This window comes from Salvia splendens, chromosome 14, assembly GCF_004379255.2.
Source record: "Salvia splendens isolate huo1 chromosome 14, SspV2, whole genome shotgun sequence".
Lineage (NCBI taxonomy): Eukaryota > Viridiplantae > Streptophyta > Magnoliopsida > Lamiales > Lamiaceae > Salvia > Salvia splendens.
In genome coordinates this window covers 7,788,752-7,809,477 of record NC_056045.1, presented here as the reverse complement: position 1 = coordinate 7,809,477, position 20,726 = coordinate 7,788,752, and positions in this window count along the sequence as shown.

Genomic DNA, 20,726 nt, shown 5'->3' with positions numbered 1-20,726 from the left:
CACAATTGTTGGAGAAATGAATCAAAGGGGTTTGGACGCCGGAATGCGAGGCGAGTTTCCAACTGTTGAAAGAAAAGTTGACCACAACACCTGTTCTAGCGGTGCCGGTAGCCAACAAGGACTTCGTCGTCTATACTGATGTATCAGAAACTAGGACTTGGATGCGTGTTGATGCAAGATGGAAAAGTGATAGCATATGCTTCCCGACAGTTGAGATCGAATGAGCTAAATTTTCCGACCCATGATTTGGAACTAGGAGTAGTAGTGCACGCACTGAAAATTTGGAGACACCATCTCTATGGAGTGAGATGCGAGATATATACGGATCACAAGAGTCTCAAGTATTTCTTCGAGCAGAAGAAGCTAAACATGCGACAGCGACGTTGGTTAGAGATCGTGAAAGATTATGACTGTGGTATTCACTATCATCCGGGCAAGGCGAACGTAGTAGCCGATGCTTTGAGTAGGAAGAACCAACCGCAATTAGCTTATTTCCTAACGTAAGAGGAAGCGTTGATTCGTGAATTCGATAGAATGAGATTGGAAATAGTAAAAGCGCCCGAGACAATAGGAGGAAGAATAGCAACGCTAGTGATCGAGCCAGATTTGAGAACCAAGCTCATAGAAGCCCAACGACGTGATGAGAAGTTGGAAAAATTACGTGAGAAGGTGAGAGCCGAGAAGCTCGATCATTATTATGAGGAGGCGGATAATGCTTTGACGTACGATGGACGATTGTGTGTGCCGAGCGATGAGGCGCTAAAAGATGAGATTTTAAGTGAAGCGCACGACATGCCTTACACTGCTCACACCGGAAGCACGAAGATGTATCAAGATTTGAAACAACGTTTTTGGTGGAATGGAATGAAATGGGACGCGGCATCGTATGTGGAACGATGTCTAGCATGTCAACAAGTGAAGGCCTTACACCAACGGCCATATGGGAAATTGCAACCACTTGAAATTCCCGAATGGAAGTGGGAGCATCTAGCCATGGACTTCGTGACGGGTTTTCCAACGTCACAAAAGGGCAACACTGCGATTTGGGTGATCATCGATCGACTAACTAAAAGCGCGCGCTTTCTACCAATTCGAATTACTTATGGCGCGGACAAGTTAGCAAAGCTCTACGTGAATGAGATTATGCGTTTGCAAGGGGTGCCAAAGACCTTTGTGTCCGACCGTGATATGAAGTTCACATCAAAGTTTTGGATGAGTTTGCAACGAGAATTGGGCACGCAACTGAACTTCAGCACTGCTTATCACCCGCAATCGGACGGGCAGTCAGAGAGGATGATTCAAACGCTTGAGGATATGCTGCAAGCCGTTGTCTTAGATCGAGGGGAAAGTTGGGAAACTGTTCTACCGTTGGTTGATTTTGCCTACAACAATAGCTACCAAGCGACGATCAATATGGCTCCGTATGAAGCTTTATATGGCAGGAAGTGTCAATCCCCACTATATTGGGATGAAGTTGGCGAGAGGAAGATGTTAAGACCCGACGCTATAAAGGAAATGACCGAAATTGTGCATCAAATCCGCGCAAAGATCAAGGAAGCTCAAGATAGGCAGAAGTCGTATGTTGACGTGCGTCGAACGAAAATCAAATTCGACGTTGGTGACAAAGTGTTCTTGAAAGTATCCCCGACGAAAGGAGTGTGAGGTTTGGAGTGAAGGGCAAGCTGAAACCGCGCTTTGTAGGACCGTACGAGATTATCGATGAAGTAGGTCCTGTAGGGTCACTAACGGCTCATCTCGATGGAGAACCAGCACACGCAATAGTGATGAACCCACGTCAGAGATCTATTGAGATCAAAACGAATGTGTTAGGTGTCTTGCCAACATTTTCTGGGCGAAGGAGTGAATGCCCGTACGAGTTTTTGAACGAGTTTAGCAAGTTATGTGGCATTCAAAAGAGGCCTAATGATGCGACAGAGGAGGACTATCGCTTGCGCGCGATTCCTTTCACTCTAAAGGGGGAGGCAAATACATGGTTGTTGAGATTACCCCCGGATTCTATCCGCACCTGGAGGGACTTTAAATTGGAGTTCCTAGATTACTTCTTTCCATCCAACAAGACGAACGCTCTGAAGAAGGAGATAGTGGAATGCAAGCAGGGTTACGATGAGTCATTGAGCCAATACTGGTCAAGGTTCAAGAGATTGCTGGACGCATGCCCGAATCATCGGATGATAGAGGCAGAGACCTACTCTCTGTTTTATGAAGGGGCAACTCCCGAGTCTAAGGATTTGATGAACTCCTCGAGCGGGGGGAATTTTACAAGAAAGAGAGGAAGTGAGGCAAGAGAGATTTTGGGAAGATTAATCGACGCCAAGAAGGCGTATGACAGTACGAGGAATGCTGTGAGAAAAGGCTCTGTGAATGCATTGAGGGAGCAGGAGGATGACAAAGTTGAAGCAAGGATTGATAGGCTGGAGAAAGCATTGCTGAATGCTATCGAAAAAACTAATACAGCCGCACCAAGGGAAACGGCTAAGTTGTTAGGTCCAGTAGATAATCAACTCCAGCAATATTACGGACCTCAGGAAGGTGATTACCAGGCCCAGGCGAACGCGATGGGAAGTTGGAATCCTGATGGAAGTTGGAACCAAGGAAGACAAAGAGATGCACCCTGGAGGAATCACCCGAACTTTAGATGGTCTGAAAACGAGCAAAGCCAGCCAGCACCCCAACTGAGTATACAGTCCGCACCGCAGCCCGAGAGGCAGGGTAACTGGAGAAATCATGAGGGGCAAGGAAATTGGAACAACCGTAATCAAGGAGATCACTCGACCTGGGGAAACAAGAATCAAAATTATCAAGGGAATTCTTATGTACCACCACATCAAAGGAATTTCCAAGCACCTTACCCAGGTCAAGGAAGTAATTTCAACAACAATCCAGGAGGTCAAGGGCACATTCGCCCAGGCCAAGGAAGTGGAACAAACCAAAATATAGGGCCAGACCCTAGTCAGCCAAGCTCTAGACCAAGGAACCTTGATGAGATGGTTCACGACCTCGTTAGTTCCCAGCAGCACATTCAGAACAATTTACAGTCGAACAATGATGTGGTCCACAAGCTTCAGGATGCGCAGCAAGAACAGAAGGCGGCAATGGATATGTTGGCCAAACAGTTGTCTCAAATAGCTACTTCCTTGAGTGATATGCGGGGAAACGAGGGCAAGATTCCTGCATCGGTAAGACCACCTGACAAAGCCAATATTAGCCAGATCACGCTGAGATCTGGGAAGGAGTACGAAGGGCCGGTCATGAGGTACAGAGAGGTCACGACCCCCATTAAGGATAAGGAAACAGAGGAAAAAACCACTGAATCAAGAAACTCGGTTGAAAGCAACCCTGCAGTTAGAGATGAACTTCAGGCAGGAGATTTAGAGAAACGGCTGCCCAGGACAATCGAACCATTTTTCCTAGATCCAGAACCGGAATTGGTAGAGAAAAAAAGAGTCGATGAATCTTCAGCAGGTGAATGTTCCGGAACCGGGAAACGACCAAAACCTTTCCCAAACCGAGGAGAGGCAAAGAAAAAGAAGGATGAGCCAGTGGATCTTATGGATATTTTCGGGAAACTGGAGATAAATCTACCCTTCTTACAGGCTTTGAAAATGCCAGTTTTCAGCAAGTTCATCAAAGAGTTTATAGCTGGGAAGGCTAGACCTAGTGGAAAAATCTTGATAGGCGAGAATGTGTCCGCGGTAATTCAGAAGCGGAGGATGCCTTCGAAATGCAATGACCCAGGTATGTTCACCTTGCCTATTTCCATCGGCGATGTAAAAATTGAGCATGCTATGTGTGACTTGGGAGCATCCATAAATGTGTTACCCCTGTCCATATACAAGAGGTTAGTGGGAGTAGGTATGGTGGATACGAAGGTTGTGATCCAATTGGCGGACAGGTCATGCATCTGCCCTGAAGGAGTGCTCGAGAACGTAATAGTCAAGGTACACGACTTCCTGTACCCGGCTGACTTCCATGTGATTAAGATGAGCGATAATGAGTCTGTAGAGTCTGGCGGAGTATTATTGGGGAGACCTTTCCTGCGAACTGCTAAGACTATCATTGATGTCTTTGATGGTACTATCTGTCTCGATTACAATGGGGATAAATATACATTCAGCATAGATGAGGCAATGAAGAAGCCACTTGATGTTGAAAATATGCATTCTGTAGATATCATTAACCCCTTGGTCCAGGAATACCTCGAGACTGAATTAATGCAGGGACAGATTGAGAACTCAGAGATGAGTCATGCTGTTGATAGGGAGGTGGCCAGTTGGTGCCAAGCAATGAATACGAGCAAGTTGTCAGATGAAGAGCTAGCAGAAGCAATTCTGGAATTTTGCACCAAGCCCGAGCTAGCCAGATCGAGGGAGACACTTTATGGGGCAAGCAAGGAAGATCTTCCTGGATCGACTAAGGGGATGACGACTGGAGCAGCAGAAAAGAACCCCCTGCCCCAGGAAAAAGATGTTCCCAAGAAGGAGTTGAAAACACTTCCGTCAGGCCTAAAGTATGCTTACCTTGAGGCGAATGAGACTTTTCCGGTGATTATCAACAGCAACTTGATCAAGGAACAGGAAGAGGAGCTGCTGAAAGTCATCCGAAGGAACAAGAACGCTATTGGTTGGACACTTTCTGACTTGGTAGGGATTAGCCCTGATCTGTGCATGCATCACATTCGATTAAATGAAGGAGCGAAACCCTGCAGAGACCCTCAACGCAAATTGAATCCCAATATGAGGGAAGAGGTATTGAAGGAGGTATTGAAGTTGTTATCCCTAGGAATCATTTATTCCATACCAGACAGTGAATGGGTTAGCCCAGTACACATGGTACCCAAAAAGTCGGGAATCCAGGTTGTCAAGAACGACAAGAATGAGTTGGTACCGACCAGGCTAGTCACTGGTTGGAGGATGTGCATTGACTACAGAAAATTGAATGAGGCAACCAAGAAAGACCATTTTCCCCTTCCGTTCATTGACCAGATGCTGGAGAAATTAGCAGGCAAGCAATATTTCTGTTTCTTGGACGGATATAGTGGGTATTTCCAAATTTACGTGGACCCCGAGGACCAGGAGAAGACAACTTTCACGTGTCCGTTCGGAACGTATGCATATCGGAGAATGCCGTTTGGCCTTTGCAATGCACCAGGCACTTTTCAACGATGTATGATGAGTATTTTCTCAGACCTGCTGGAAGATTGCATCGAGATCTTTATGGACGACTTCACTGTATACGGGGATTCATTTGATTCATGTCTGGCGAGCTTGGATGTAGTGCTGAGAAGATGTCAAGAGAAGCACTTGGTTTTGAATTTCGAGAAATGCCACTTCATGGTCCCTGAAGGAATTGTCCTGGGGCATGTAGTATCGGAAAGGGGCATACAGGTGGACCAAGCAAAAGTGGACGTGATATCAAAACTGCCCCACCCGACAAATCAAAAGGAAGTGAGGGGATTCCTAGGTCACGCAGGATTCTACAGGAGATTTATAAAGGATTTTGCCAAAATTGCTCAGCCACTCACTCATCTGTTGCATAACGATGTTGAGTTTGTTTTTAATGAGGGGTGCATTAAGGCTTTTCAGCTGCTGAAGGACAGACTAGTATCTGCCCCCATCATCAGAGCACCTGATTGGGGTTTGCCGTTTGAAATCATGTGCGATGCGAGTGACTATGCAGTAGGGGCGGTGCTAGGTCAAAGAGTTGATGGAAAAAGTTACGTGATCTTCTATGCGTCAAAAACGCTAAATCAAGCCCAGAAAAATTACGACACCACGGAGAAGGAAATGTTGGCAGTCGTGTACTCTTTTGAAAAATTTCGACCATATCTGCTCGGGTCGAGGGTGATAGTCTTCACAGATCACGCTGCGATAAAGTACTTACTGGCAAAGAAGGAGTCTAAGCCAAGGTTGATCCGATGGGTGTTACTGTTACAGGAGTTTAACTGGGAAGTCAGAGACAAGAAGGGGACGGAGAACAAGGTGGCTGATCACCTGAGTCGCATTTACCAAGGTGAGACGGATGAAGCAATACCTGATGCGTTCCCGGAAGAACATCTTTATTATTTTAACGATTCTCCTAGACCTATCAATTGGGAAGAAGTAATGGCAGCAACAGGTCCAGGAGATGCTGAAAAAAGGAAATGCCAGGCGAATGCAGAGCCATGGTTCGCTGATCTAGCAAATTACTTGGTCACTAGAGAAGTGCCCAGTTCCGACGAAATTTCCCGGGCCCAGAAGATGAAATTAAAAAGTGAAGCCAAATACTACTTTTGGGACGATCCGTATTTGTGGAAAATGGGAGCTGACCAGGTAATTAGGAGATGCATTCCGGAGTGGGAGCAAAGGGATGTGCTGAATCATTGCCATGCTTTAGCTTGTGGGGGTCACTTTGGACCTAGGAAGACTGCAAGGAAGGTTCTAGACAGTGGTTTCTACTGGCCTACATTACATAAGGATGCATTCGAATTCTGCCAGAATTGCGAAAGGTGTCAGCAGATTGGAGGAATTTCTAGAAGGGACGAAATGCCACAAGTTCCGGTGATTGTTTGTGAGATTTTCGATGTTTGGGGTATGGACTTTATGGGTCCATTTCCATCTTCATATGGGAATACATACATACTTGTGGCGGTGGACTACGTTTCGAAATGGATAGAGGCAAAAGCTACGACCTCCTGCGAAGCTGTGGAAGTAGCCAAATTTCTGCGGTCTAACATTTTCAACAGGTACGGGATCCCTAGGGCTGTCATCTCAGACCAAGGAACCCATTTTAAGAACCGTACAATAGAGGCTCTCATGAAGAAATACGGAGTCCACCATAGGTTGTCTACACCTTATCATCCTCAGTCCAACGGCCAGACAGAAATATCAAATAGGGAGATAAAGGCCATTCTCGAAAAAACGGTGAACCCGTCTAGGAAGGATTGGAGTAAGAGACTGGATGATGCATTATGGGCTTATAGGACAGCTTATAAGACACCTATTGGTATGTCACCATATAGGTTGGTATTCGGAAAAATGTGCCACTTACCCGTGGGAATCGAACACAGAGCATACTGGGCGGTCAAAGAGATCAACATGAATCCGCAGGCTTGTGAAGAAGAGAGGAAGATGCAGCTCCAGGAACTGGAAGAGTTACGGCTTGAGTCTTATGAATCTGCCATGTGGTATAAGGAAAAAACTAAGCTTTGGCATGATAAAAATCTCCGGGTCAAGGAACTCAGGGTAGGACAGAAAGTCCTTTTGTTTCAATCCAAGCTCAAGTTGATGCCTGGAAAGTTAAAGTCTAAATGGATTGGGCCTTACATCATCATGGGACTTCGAGCAAACGGAGCAGTTGAAATCCAGGGAAGTGCACCAAATTCCATACCTTTTCTTGTCAATGGACATAGGATAAAGGTCTTTAGGGATAGCTCAGAGTTGTGTGTAGTGGACGAAGTGCCACTACGCGCACTCTTTGATATCACCTAACCAGTCTAGGAAGGAAGTGTTTTTAAAATATCTCCTGGGTCTAGTAATTAAAAGTTTGACCATACCCTGATCCAGGAAATTTTGAGAACACTTGACAACAATTTTGTAAATATTTAATTGCTTTCTTTAAATCAAGAAAAATCCAAACAAATAAAAAATTTTATTCTTCCAAAAATATTTTCGAAACACCAGACCCATCGGGAATGTTTTTGATGCTGTCATATCCTAGACCCGGGGAGTTTGGCGTTTCATATTTGTTTTTTTTTTAGTTTGATGTTTTCTTTTAGTGTGTTTTGGCAGAAGGAATTTACTTGAGCAAGGAATTGTGGGGTAAAAGAGTTTTGGAGGGAGTTGGCACCGGTCCGGATTTCAAAGAGCACTTTATGGGGAGGCGTACGGTCGCTAGCGTCACCACCTGCACCCGCCTGCAAAAGGAAACTGTCCTCTCCAATGCCTACACTATGATCGGTTTTGGCCTTTTTATTTTTTTCATTACTCATTCTCTCTCCAAATATTCTCTCTCCCAAATCAAAAACCCAAAATTTCAATCTCTCTCTAACCCTAATCTGAAAATTTCGCCCAAGTTCTTTTCAAAATTTTCTGCAGAATACCATGGATAACGAACAAGGAACCAGCAGCGCTTCTGGATCCGCCGAGAAGAGTGCGGCGGAGTTCATGAATGAACTATTTCAGAAGTTCGGAGGGGCCGATAAAGCGATGCAAGCGTTCGCGATGTTTGCAATGGGACAACCCATGCCAGCCGTTCCAACAACCACCGTGACACAACCGGAGGTTGTCGAGACACCACCCACTGCTGTACAAGAAACCGCACCGGAGGCTGCTACCATTATTCCAGAAGACACCACCTCTGCCCAGGACACAGTCCCAGAAACCGCCACCAGGCCGGAGGACGATGCAGTGCCCGACGTTCCAGGATCACCCATTGCGGAGATTCGCGAAGTAGAGACAGATCTGGCCGCGGGACTGACGTTATTGGCCGTAAGTGAACCCAGGTTAGGTTCTGATTCTCAGAAGGAATCCCCTGTTTTAAAGTTTGGAGGTGATGGTGTTTCAGAGGGAGTAAACCTTGATATTTCTGCTGTGAATTTGGTGGAGAGTGTTGTTGGGGGGGTAGATGCTCTTGTTGCGGTAGTTGAAGACACCGCTATTACTGTTGGTAGGGTTGAGGGGGAAACCCCTGTTCTGGAGGCGTCTGTTGAGAGGGATGCCGTTGTTGATGATGATGATGTTCAAGTGGGCGGAGAAGCCCTAAATTCTGAGAAGGATGTAGAAAAGGAAACCCTAGACGTAGTTGGGGGCGATGAAGCCCAATTTACTGAGGAAGATGTTGATGCGGGAAGGACTCCCGAAAAATCTGTGGGCACTGAAGCCCAACCTGAAGGAAATCTTACGGGGTTAGAAACCCCTGTTTATATCACGGGGGCAACCCCATTGTTAGCAGAGGAAAGTGGAGCACTCGATTCTGAGGGTGCTCAAGAAACTGTCGATGCAGGACTCAACATGATAGTGGATTTAACTGAGGTCTCTGAGGAGGCCGATTCGCAGCTTAATCTAAGGGAAACAAGGAGACGGACACGTCGGAGTATTCTTGATGACATTGACGTATCTGCCCAACAAAAGGAAAAGGATACGCTGGACCTAGCGACAGCCGTGTCTGCGCAGGAAGACTCCCCCAGGCCGAGTGGAAGGGAGAGTGACGAAGAGGGGCGCCGCGCGAGGGCTAAGAAGAGGAAAGGGAAACAAATTGCTTCCTCCTCGACCGAGAAGGAGAGGGGAAAATCTACTGAATCTCCACTTCCTCCACCCGCCAAGGTACCATACGCCACAGAGCCCGAGAATCCTGCCAGGTCCAGTGATTCAGAGGAGGAGCAAGACGAGGATGTACTGAACTTTGAGCCGACGGAGATTTGGATTAAAAACGAGCTGCTAGACGATATGAGAAGATTTGACGATCCAAAACGTGTGGCCATATACAAGGAAAAGAGTGCTGAGGGAAAGGTGGCGAAGTCCGGAAAAATGTACCACCCGGCGGAACTCAAACATATTAGCTCTAACGATGAGTTCAGGGGGTATATAGATGCAATCGGTTTTGATTGGTTACTAAAGCACAGCACTTTCGAAGTTCCAGTCGACGCGGCCCGTGAATTCTTTTCCACCTTCCGGTTCAAATCCACCGCCGATTTGGATGCGGATTCCATAGCTTTCAGGCTTTTTAATGAAGAACATAGGATGAGTATCCGGGAGTGGACGCTGCGGATGGGTTTGCTAACGAGAACAGAAGATGATGAGGGCCTGTGGAACGACAGAATGGTTGGTCCGCCGAAGTTGACGCCAGGATTTCAGGCACAAGGTGCGTGGGAGTTCTTGACTCACTCAAGAGTGGGTCAATTTAAAACAAGTTTTTCGAAGGCACACCATATAGAAAATCGGGTCCTGCGATTCGCCCAAACTTTTGTTAGCTACAACTTGATGGGCACTGCCAACAACGCCCTGACGACCGCCGACCTATACTTTACGTGGTGCATGGCCACAGGAGTACGAGTTCATTTGGGTTATTGGTTAGCCCAAGCCTGCCATCAAGTCACCTCCAACCCGTCCAGGCATCTGTACACGTGCCATCTTCTCGGGGCCTATTTGCAGCGCAACATTGTAATTAAAATCAGCAAGGCCTGCCGTGTAGTAAAGATGTGCTCAGCCCCGGAAGTCTTCAATTTCGACTTTTTTTTCAACAAGGGGTTGCTGATCGCCCGAGGGAAGGAGGTGTGTTTTTATGAGGTCGGTAAGTCAGAGGCACAAGTCAAGCAGGAACCCGATGGTGTGGAGGTAAAGGATCACGCCACTGAGGACGAAGTCAGGCTGATGGTTCAGGGAGTTCAGAAAGAAGTTGAGGAGGTAAGGAAAGGAATCGACGGGGTACGCAAGGAAATGACTGAGATCCGAAGGGAATTCGGAAAAAGCAGGGAAGAGGCCGCAGTCCTGAGGGGACGTATCACCGATTGGGTGGCTTCGTCAAGTGAGCAAACCAACAGGATGGCGGAGGGTGTTGCTTTGATGACGACCATGCTGAAATGGCTGCACAAAAAGTTCCCGGATGCATCAGAAACTATTCCTGGGTCTAGCGGCAACATTACAACGCTAAGTCCAGGAAGTGTATCCGCGCAGAAGCCATCACAAGGCCCGAGGCCTCACATCACCCCCTCTTCCGCTAGACCCGTGGTCCTGAGGACAGCCATACCCCGACCTACTGATGACAGACCAGAGAAGCCGGAGATGCCGGCCAGGAAGAAAGCAAAGGTGACCCAGCCGACGGTGCCACCAAAGTTTGGCTCCCATGGGGGCCAAACACCGAATTGAATTTCCCCTCAAACCCAAGTAACTTTTTATTTCTTTTATTTAACAGTTCTTTCGTTTTATTTCTGTTTTACCTGCCAGCATGCTAGGTTCTGTATATATGTGTTGAACCCTTCCACTTAGACCAAGCATTGGTCTAAGTGTGAGAAGGGGTTATATGTCATAACATGTTTTGTGTTGTATGTTGTTCCTTCTCCCACTTAGCCCAATGCTTGGTCTAAGTGTGAGAAGTTTGTGTTTTGTTGAGTTCGTTTCATGTCGCCACTAACTGGCCTGCTTTCCACTTCATACGGATTGCTTGGGGACAAGCATAAATGAAGTGGGAGGGGGGACGCAGTTAGTGCAGTTAGTGTCTTGTACATATTCTGTTAGGTCTAGGAGTTTGTAGAAGTTTTTTTTAGGTTTCGTGTTTGCATAACTGGTAAAATAAATAGCAAAAAGCCCCTTAGGGAGAGTAATTGAAGAGAAAATACATGCTAAATTGTGAATCCTTTTCTCTTAATAAATCAAAGTCAGTTGGATGAAGTAAGAACGATAGAGGATGCCTTAGATAACCCAGTTGTGCAGCCCTACTATAAGAGCGAGTTATAAGCCTATACACTTTGAGCTAACTTGTAAAACGAATGGGCTACCACTTGATGCTTAGGGAGTAGAGAATAAAGGAGGTATAAGCTGGACGAAGTCCAGGAAAAGGAGGTATAAGCTGGACGAAGTCCAGGGGAGGAGTTAAAATAATAAAACCGGAGGTATAAGCTGGACGAAGTCCAGGAAAAAAAAAAAAAAAAAAAAAAAAAAATTTAAGGGCAGGAAGCAGTAGTAACCAGACCCAGGAATAAAAAGGAGACGGTAGGAAGGAGAAACTCTCATAACCCGATGCATCAGTGGAGTAACTTTAACTTAAGAGCGATCCGATCCTAACATCCCTGGTGAGGAATGAGTGATCGAGTGAATCTAACAATTGGGAAGTCAGAAGGCTATCTTGACGAACTGACAACTCGACTAGATAGAAGAAGGGAAGGGGAGGAATCTGAGGCTGTAAACGCTTGGATTGACCTTAAACTTGTGGGGATGGCTGCTAGGAAAATACCAGTTTATGCGCTTATGTGTTTTCTTTTCTTTTGTGATTTTTATGTGTTTCGTGTTGTAGTTGTCTAGGTCTAGGAGTCTGTTTTGTTTGTAGAATAGTACTTGGGGGGGGCCGTGCATTGAAATTCGCCTTATTTCTTTTTCTTGTCTTTCATACTTGAGGACAAGCATGGTTTAAGTGTGAGCAGTTTGATAAGGCTAATTTCATGCATGGGTCTAGGGATTTAATTCGTGATTTTACTAGGACTAACGCACGTTTTAAGCCAGGTGTGTGAAGAAATTCGCCAGGTCCAGGAAAGAAGACCAAAAAATCACAAGGTCGAGGAACTGGCCATTTAGTGAACGATTATGAAGAGAATTGCTCGACGGAGGAAGCTCCAGAGTTGAAGGGTAGAATAGGGATTTCTACGAAGACTCAAGGGCTATGTCCGCATCTATAAAAGGCAGAAGCATGCAAGCTGGAGGGATCTTCCCGGGGGAGACCTCACCACAGCCTGTTGCTTAGTTCACTTTCCCACACACACACTTGATACTAGTTTTGAGGAGATCTCAGTTCGCACGTTCGGGTTTCATCTTAGCTTCCGATATGGTGTAACACCGCTCTTGTTAGGAGCGAAGAAACAATTTATTTTCCGCTTTCCGCATTTTGCTTACTCTGCCGAGCTTCGTTGTTCGAAGCTCGGTCCGCTGTTTTCACCGAATAGTTTCTGGTTTAAATGCAAGTTTGATTTTCCGTTATGGCGATTGTGTTGATTTCTGGTTTGATCGTTTCGCTTATTGAGATTTTGGAGTTTTTAAATTGTCTGAGTTGGATGCGTTTCGCAGCTGTTTACTGAGTTATTGTAGGTTAATGGTCAGATCTGGGAGATTGGAGTTGGATTGTGGAGGAATTTTGGTTGGATTTGCTGGATTTGTTGGTTGTTGGGTTCGGATGTCTTGGATCCGGAGTGGATCAAGTATTCTGACGTGAATCTGAGTAGTTTCGATCTGATTTTCATGCTTAGTTTACGTGTTTTTCTTTCATTCCGTCTAGTGTACGCAGATCTGATGTGTTTCCGAGTTGCAGCAAGATAACGACGACCAAATCTCTATATTCTGTTCGAATCTCGCTTTTTGCTCTGTTTGTTCATCTGCAAGTTTAATTTGGTTGAGAGGATGCATTTTGCTGCGAGCTAGCGTCAGAGTTTGTTAATCTGCAGTTCTTTCCGTACTTGCCATTTTTGGAATTATGGTCCCCACTTTCAGTCATATTCTGTTTAGCTAGATTAGGTAGTTGTTTACACTGTCTAGGAAGTGGTTATGTTTCTTGTTGACGAAGTCTGAATTTACAAGTTTAACATGTCCTAGGTCTAGCATTTACATTTTCTGCCTAGGTCTAGAGTTAGTTTAAAATTCTCAACCCTTTGTTGCGTGGCAGCAGCCATTTGTCTGTCCAAAGTCTCTGAGCACTACTTTGCGAGTCCATCTCTGTGGGATCGACCCCACTTCCCTATACTAATTCATAGTATTCGGGTTGAGGGATTTATATTTTTTTTGAAGGGGAGTCGATGTGTGTCCAACGACCAAGCACTTTATGTTCTCTTAAGTTCCTAGACCTTGTGCTCTAGTGGATTTAAGGAGCGTGGTGTCTTGACCAAGCGCTTGCAGTGATCTATTTCTGTGCACACGCGATATAAAAAAATACCTCGTTTCAGCTATACTGAGTCGTTGACCTTTGAGATGATGAAATGTGTTATGAACTTAGAGTGCCTAAGAAGTATGTTAGATTGAGTGATATCGAATTTAGTTGTTGACAACTGCAATATCACTTTTCCGAGTGATAGGACAAATGGAAATATGTGGTGTGAACTCGAACTTTATCGAATGATTACAAATTCAGAAATTTTTTTCCCTGAATGACGAGAACAAGGAGAATGCGAAAAGACGTAGCATATGATAAAGAGTTTAAGAAAAGAAGAAGTGCAAATTGAAGAGATGTTCCAAACGAGAAAATGTTCGACCCAAGAAGAGATGCAAAATGATGTAATTCTACAACGGATGTAGAGATCATACCTGCGATCTAATAGATAAATCCGATCTTCGGTCAAAAGTGGCGATGCGGCGAAAACGACCGTTATAGCATGTTGAGAGCGCGAGTATAACTACAACTTTTTAAGAAAATGACGATTATCACGTGCAAGGAATATATGAAGATATGGCTTTCGACTACTGTTATTAGTTGTAACGACACGAGGAATCTCAACTTGGAATCCGCAGTTTCGTAGAACGATGTTACCATGTTCGGCCTCAGAAAGATGAATGAGAGAGTGTGACCTCCGTAGCTAGCTTACTTGGATTCTAAGTTCTTTTTGATACGTATTGGATAACAGTAAACCCCTTGGTTGACCCGTGCTTTGCAAGTGATGCATATTATTTCTTTTCCTCCATTGAGTCATAACTCACTTTCAATTCTTGGAAAGTGGTGTTGCCTTCATAACTTTGGACAATTGGATTGATTGTAGTCTTCTTTGACTTATTATTTATACGAACAATGTTTTGACTTTGTGAGCCTTTGCTATTGAACTTCATTCTAAGGCTGCTTGCAGTCATGTCCTTCAATATAGGCATGTTTCGCAGACATGTTTTCTATGGGATATTCTTCTTTGAACTTTTGTTCGGCTTTTCATTTTTGTCACCATGTCTGTGTCATTCTTTCTTATAGAGTGAAATTCTTTTTGGTTCAGTTCCACTATATGTATTCTTTCCATAATAGAACCTTTCTTTTTACAAAACGAAGTTAAGGCCTACATTTTGTACCTTGCCTTAACAAACTTAATCCACTTGAATTTTTTTTTTGAAAAGCCCATTTGACTTTGGTTGCCTTTCACAAACCTATGAACTCATTGATGTGATTCTATCATTCTATATTATGATTTTTGTTGAACCATGATCAGTACAGCTTTGTAACAACTGCCTACATTTCTCAATCCTCATGCAACTGATCTTTTTTTCCTCAACCCTTTAAGTCATTACCCATTGATGTGCTGACCTTTCAAATTTGGTCGAACAACTGAATTATCTTGTGTGGTAGCCTACTATGAGAATTGACATTAATTCGATTCCATCCCATATTCATGACCTATCTTATGTTCTTTCAAGCTCCGTGGGGATGATCATAACCGATTGTTACAATTCGAAATCGGTTCATATCCAAGTTAAGACTGTTTGATTAAACTTTGAGTTCTTGATACATATTCCGAGTTCTTGATGCAACATTTTCAAGGAGAGGCAAATTTCTTTTCGAGCCCCTGACGACGAGCCGACTATCTTGTATGGAATTTCTTTAAATCGACAAACCTCCATAATCTCCGCATTGCAAGCAACCACGATGATAAGGAAAGGGCGTCTGGTGTATCTTGTGTACTTGAACGGAGAGGAAAAGAAGGATTAGAGAGTGGAAGACGTGGCAGTAGTACGAGATTTTTCCCGATGTGTTTTCCTGAAGCTTTGCTTGGACCGCCACCCGACAGACAATTAGAGTTCACTATTGAATTGAAACCAGGGTCTGCACCAGTATCGAATGCCCCATACCGAATGGCCCCTAAAGAGTTGGCAGAGTTGAAGATTCAGTTGCAAGAACTACTAGATTTGGGATTTATTCGGCCTAGTGTGTCACCGTGGGGAGCGCCAGTATTGTTCGTAAAGAAAAAAAGGATGGCACGATGAGGATGTGCATCGACTATTGTGAGCTCAACAAGATGACCTTGAAGAATAAGTACCCACTGTCGAGGATTGATGATTTGTGTGACCAACTTCGAGGAGCGGGCATATTTTCGAAAATGGACTTGAGGTCGGGATATCATCAACTAAAGGTCCGACGAGAGGATGTACCTAAGACTGCTTTTCACACTCGTTATGGCCATTATGAATTCATTGTGATGCCATTTGGGCTGACCAACGCCCCGGCTGTCTTCATGGACTTGATGAACCGAGTTTTCCAAGAGTATCTCGACAAGTTCGTGTTAGTCTTCATCGACGATGTTTTAGTATACTCGAAGAACGAGGAGGAACATGGAGGGCATCTGCAAACTGTGTTGGAAACGTTACGAAGGGAGAAGCTTTATGCCAAGTTTAGTAAGTGTGAATTTTGGTTGACTCGAGTGAACTTTCTTGGTCATATCGTGACGGCAAATGGGATTCAAGTAGACCCCGCAAAGGTTGAGGCTGTGCAAAATTAGAAATCACCAAAAACGCCGAGTGAAATCCGCAGTTTCTTGGGATTGGCGGGATACTACCGACGCTTCATCGAGGGATTCTCTAAAATCGCGAGACCAATGACACAATTGTTGGAGAAATGAATCAAAGGGGTTTGGACGCCGGAATGCGAGGCGAGTTTCCAACTGTTGAAAGAAAAGTTGACCACAACACCTGTTCTAGCGGTGCCGGTAGCCAACAAGGACTTCGTCGTCTATACTGATGTATCAGAAACTAGGACTTGGATGCGTGTTGATGCAAGATGGAAAAGTGATAGCATATGCTTCCCGACAGTTGAGATCGAATGAGCTAAATTTTCCGACCCATGATTTGGAACTAGGAGTAGTAGTGCACGCACTGAAAATTTGGAGACACCATCTCTATGGAGTGAGATGCGAGATATATACGGATCACAAGAGTCTCAAGTATTTCTTCGAGCAGAAGAAGCTAAACATGCGACAGCGACGTTGGTTAGAGATCGTGAAAGATTATGACTGTGGTATTCACTATCATCCGGGCAAGGCGAACGTAGTAGCCGATGCTTTGAGTAGGAAGAACCAACCGCAATTAGCTTATTTCCTAACGTAAGAGGAAGCGTTGATTCGTGAATTCGATAGAATGAGATTGGAAATAGTAAAAGCGCCCGAGACAATAGGAGGAAGAATAGCAACGCTAGTGATCGAGCCAGATTTGAGAACCAAGCTCATAGAAGCCCAACGACGTGATGAGAAGTTGGAAAAATTACGTGAGAAGGTGAGAGCCGAGAAGCTCGATCATTATTATGAGGAGGCGGATAATGCTTTGACGTACGATGGACGATTGTGTGTGCCGAGCGATGAGGCGCTAAAAGATGAGATTTTAAGTGAAGCGCACGACATGCCTTACACTGCTCACACCGGAAGCACGAAGATGTATCAAGATTTGAAACAACGTTTTTGGTGGAATGGAATGAAATGGGACGCGGCATCGTATGTGGAACGATGTCTAGCATGTCAACAAGTGAAGGCCTTACACCAACGGCCATATGGGAAATTGCAACCACTTGAAATTCCCGAATGGAAGTGGGAGCATCTAGCCATGGACTTCGTGACGGGTTTTCCAACGTCACAAAAGGGCAACACTGCGATTTGGGTGATCATCGATCGACTAACTAAAAGCGCGCGCTTTCTACCAATTCGAATTACTTATGGCGCGGACAAGTTAGCAAAGCTCTACGTGAATGAGATTATGCGTTTGCAAGGGGTGCCAAAGACCTTTGTGTCCGACCGTGATATGAAGTTCACATCAAAGTTTTGGATGAGTTTGCAACGAGAATTGGGCACGCAACTGAACTTCAGCACTGCTTATCACCCGCAATCGGACGGGCAGTCAGAGAGGATGATTCAAACGCTTGAGGATATGCTGCAAGCCGTTGTCTTAGATCGAGGGGAAAGTTGGGAAACTGTTCTACCGTTGGTTGATTTTGCCTACAACAATAGCTACCAAGCGACGATCAATATGGCTCCGTATGAAGCTTTATATGGCAGGAAGTGTCAATCCCCACTATATTGGGATGAAGTTGGCGAGAGGAAGATGTTAAGACCCGACGCTATAAAGGAAATGACCGAAATTGTGCATCAAATCCGCGCAAAGATCAAGGAAGCTCAAGATAGGCAGAAGTCGTATGTTGACGTGCGTCGAACGAAAATCAAATTCGACGTTGGTGACAAAGTGTTCTTGAAAGTATCCCCGACGAAAGGAGTGTGAGGTTTGGAGTGAAGGGCAAGCTGAAACCGCGCTTTGTAGGACCGTACGAGATTATCGATGAAGTAGGTCCTGTAGCGTATCGTTTGGCGTTACCTCCCAGTTTTGGGAATGTGCACAACGTGTTCCATGTGTCGCAGTTGCGCAAGTACGTGTTTGACCCCAAGCATGTGATTCGTCAAAAGGAAGTGATCCTAACCCCCGACATGAGCTACGAGGAAAGGCCAGAGGCAATCCTAGATCGGAAGGTGCAAGAGTTGCGAAACAAGTCGATAGCATCCGTGAAAGTATTGTGGAAACACCATGGTCCCGAGGAAGCCACGTGGGAGTTAGAAGATTGAATGAAAGAAAAGTACCCCGAGTTGTTTATGTGAGACGATCAAATTTCGGGACGAAATTTCTGTTAAGAGGGGAAGGATGTAACATCCCAGAATTTTGTGACTTTTATTTAATAAGTTGATTTGAAATTTCAATTATGAAATTGATTGTTTCTATGAGATTAAGTGAATTATGTGAAATAATTCTCGTGGGTGACATGGAATGAAGTATTTGATACTTTTATATTTATATTTTAATTTGGGGAAAATCAATTTAAATAAGATCATGCATCTTGTTTTAGCCAAATAAAGTGGCTATTGTCGGCCCCTCCAATTATTGGAAGGTTTATTCTTCTTGGATTTAATTAATTGTTTTGGGATATTCATCCAAATTAAATCCAAATCAAATTATCCCTAAATTGTGCTACATGAGATTTGAACTCTAACCTATTATTTTTTGTGAGTTTCGAATATTCTCTATTTTAATTAGGAGGATAATTAGTTTCTTTGATTTAATTGGTACCTTGTTGATTTCCTTTAGCTATTTTAAATTCAATTAAATCTTGCCACATTTTATTCCCTCACCCAATTAAATTAAGAGTTGAATTATTTCCTTGCGGTGAATTAAGCAAATTTTCGCCCCCTCCCTCAGTATTTCCTACTTGGAGATTTAATTTATTTTGTTCCCTTGTTTATGGAATGTTCATTGTTTATTTCCTAAATTGTGAATCTATTCCTCTCCAAGTAAATACCAAATAAATTCCTTATTGAATTTCTAGGCATAATTTTCGAAACCTTGCCTTTCTTTTATTTGTGGGATTTTATTTATTGGTGTTGATTTGTAGAAGTATATGAGAGAAGGGAGACTTTCTTGTTTGATAGGAAAATATGGCTCCTCTTATTCCACACACCATGAAACTACATGTTACATATATATATATAGTGGTTAATGGATAAGGTAATCCTTATCTCTAATACCAAGCTTATCTATAATTAAATTCATCCCTATCTCTAAATTCATCCCTATCTCTAATATAAACCCTAGCCCGCATTCTCCCTCACTCCACACGTTTTTTTCCCCTCCCTCTCTACAATCTCTCCAAAAATCCTCCATTCAATTCTTGTTTCTTGCATCAATTGGAGTGGATTTTCAAGAGTTCCCGACGAATCGTGCCAACGTTTATTTCTACCGTTCGTTTTTCTTGATTCGAAAAGGTATAACTAAGATTTTCTTCTAATCTCCTTCATTGAACCATGTTCTTGATCCCTACATGCATATAGTAGTGTAGGAATCATAGATCGCAAAATTAATCGGTGGGAATTTGTGTTTGCATGAGAACTTGGATGAATATGCGATTTTGAATGAATTTATGTGGAGTTTGATTTGAATCCTTGGTGAATAATGTAAGTTTATGAGCAAACATGTTTATGAGAGTCTTATCAAGCATGATTGCGTGTTATAAGCATGAGAATTTGTATTTGGATGTTTGAGGAAGAAACCCGAATTTCGAATTTGTGAGTCTGAAATCTGTGACGTTCGAATAGTAGTTTCTGATGTGTAATTAACCTATCAAACGATCGAATTTTGGTATGAAAAATTTAATGAGTTAATTTCAAGGTGTTTTCTGTGTCTCATATAAATTTCAGTCCTTTTTGTCGAAAAATGAATTTTTGAAAAATGTTTGAAGTTGACTGCGCAATGCTGCCAGAAACTTGTGTTCTCGCCCAGAAAGTTTCGTATTCTGTTTGACCGACTAAATGACCTCCGTTTGATGTTATTCTTGAACTAGATGAAAATTTGAAGTGTCTTCTGAGTCTTGTAAAAATTTCAGCCTTATTAGACATCGGATGAATGTTTGGCGAATTTTTCAAATAAGTTGCGCAGTGCTGCCAGAATTTTTATGTTCCGATCAGAGAGTTGCATAAATGTTTTGACTGACCAAATGATATGATTTCGGTGTGCAATTTTAACTGGGTGAACTTGAATGTGTCTACTGTTCTGTGACCAAATTTTAGCGTCATATGAGGACGGATGGATTTTTGGTGATTTTACAAACCAACTGCGCAGTTCTGCCATATTCGTTGTTATGTGGAAATATCACTTGTTGCCAAGTTGAGTGAATTATACGATGCATGTATGTTTTAGGAATGTATCCTATGACGTGATGCATGTGTGATTTGACAAAAGTACTATGACATGTCTTTCTTGTGTTGGTGAATGTTGGGATGGGTAAGAGAACGATAAAAAAAGGGAACAATAGGACGTGCATGATAATATAAGGTTATGAAAGACTGATTGTGTTGTCGTTGGCAAGGGTGATTGAGTATACGTGAGCTCGAGGAACGAGGGTTGCCTTAAATGAATATTGAATGGTTTAAGTAAACGAGGTGGGATTTCTTTTACTAAACTCTTTTACGCTTTCAAAAGTATGATTATGGAGAAATAAGGGTGGTTTAAAGTGTTATGTCATGCCATGATGTTTTGTTT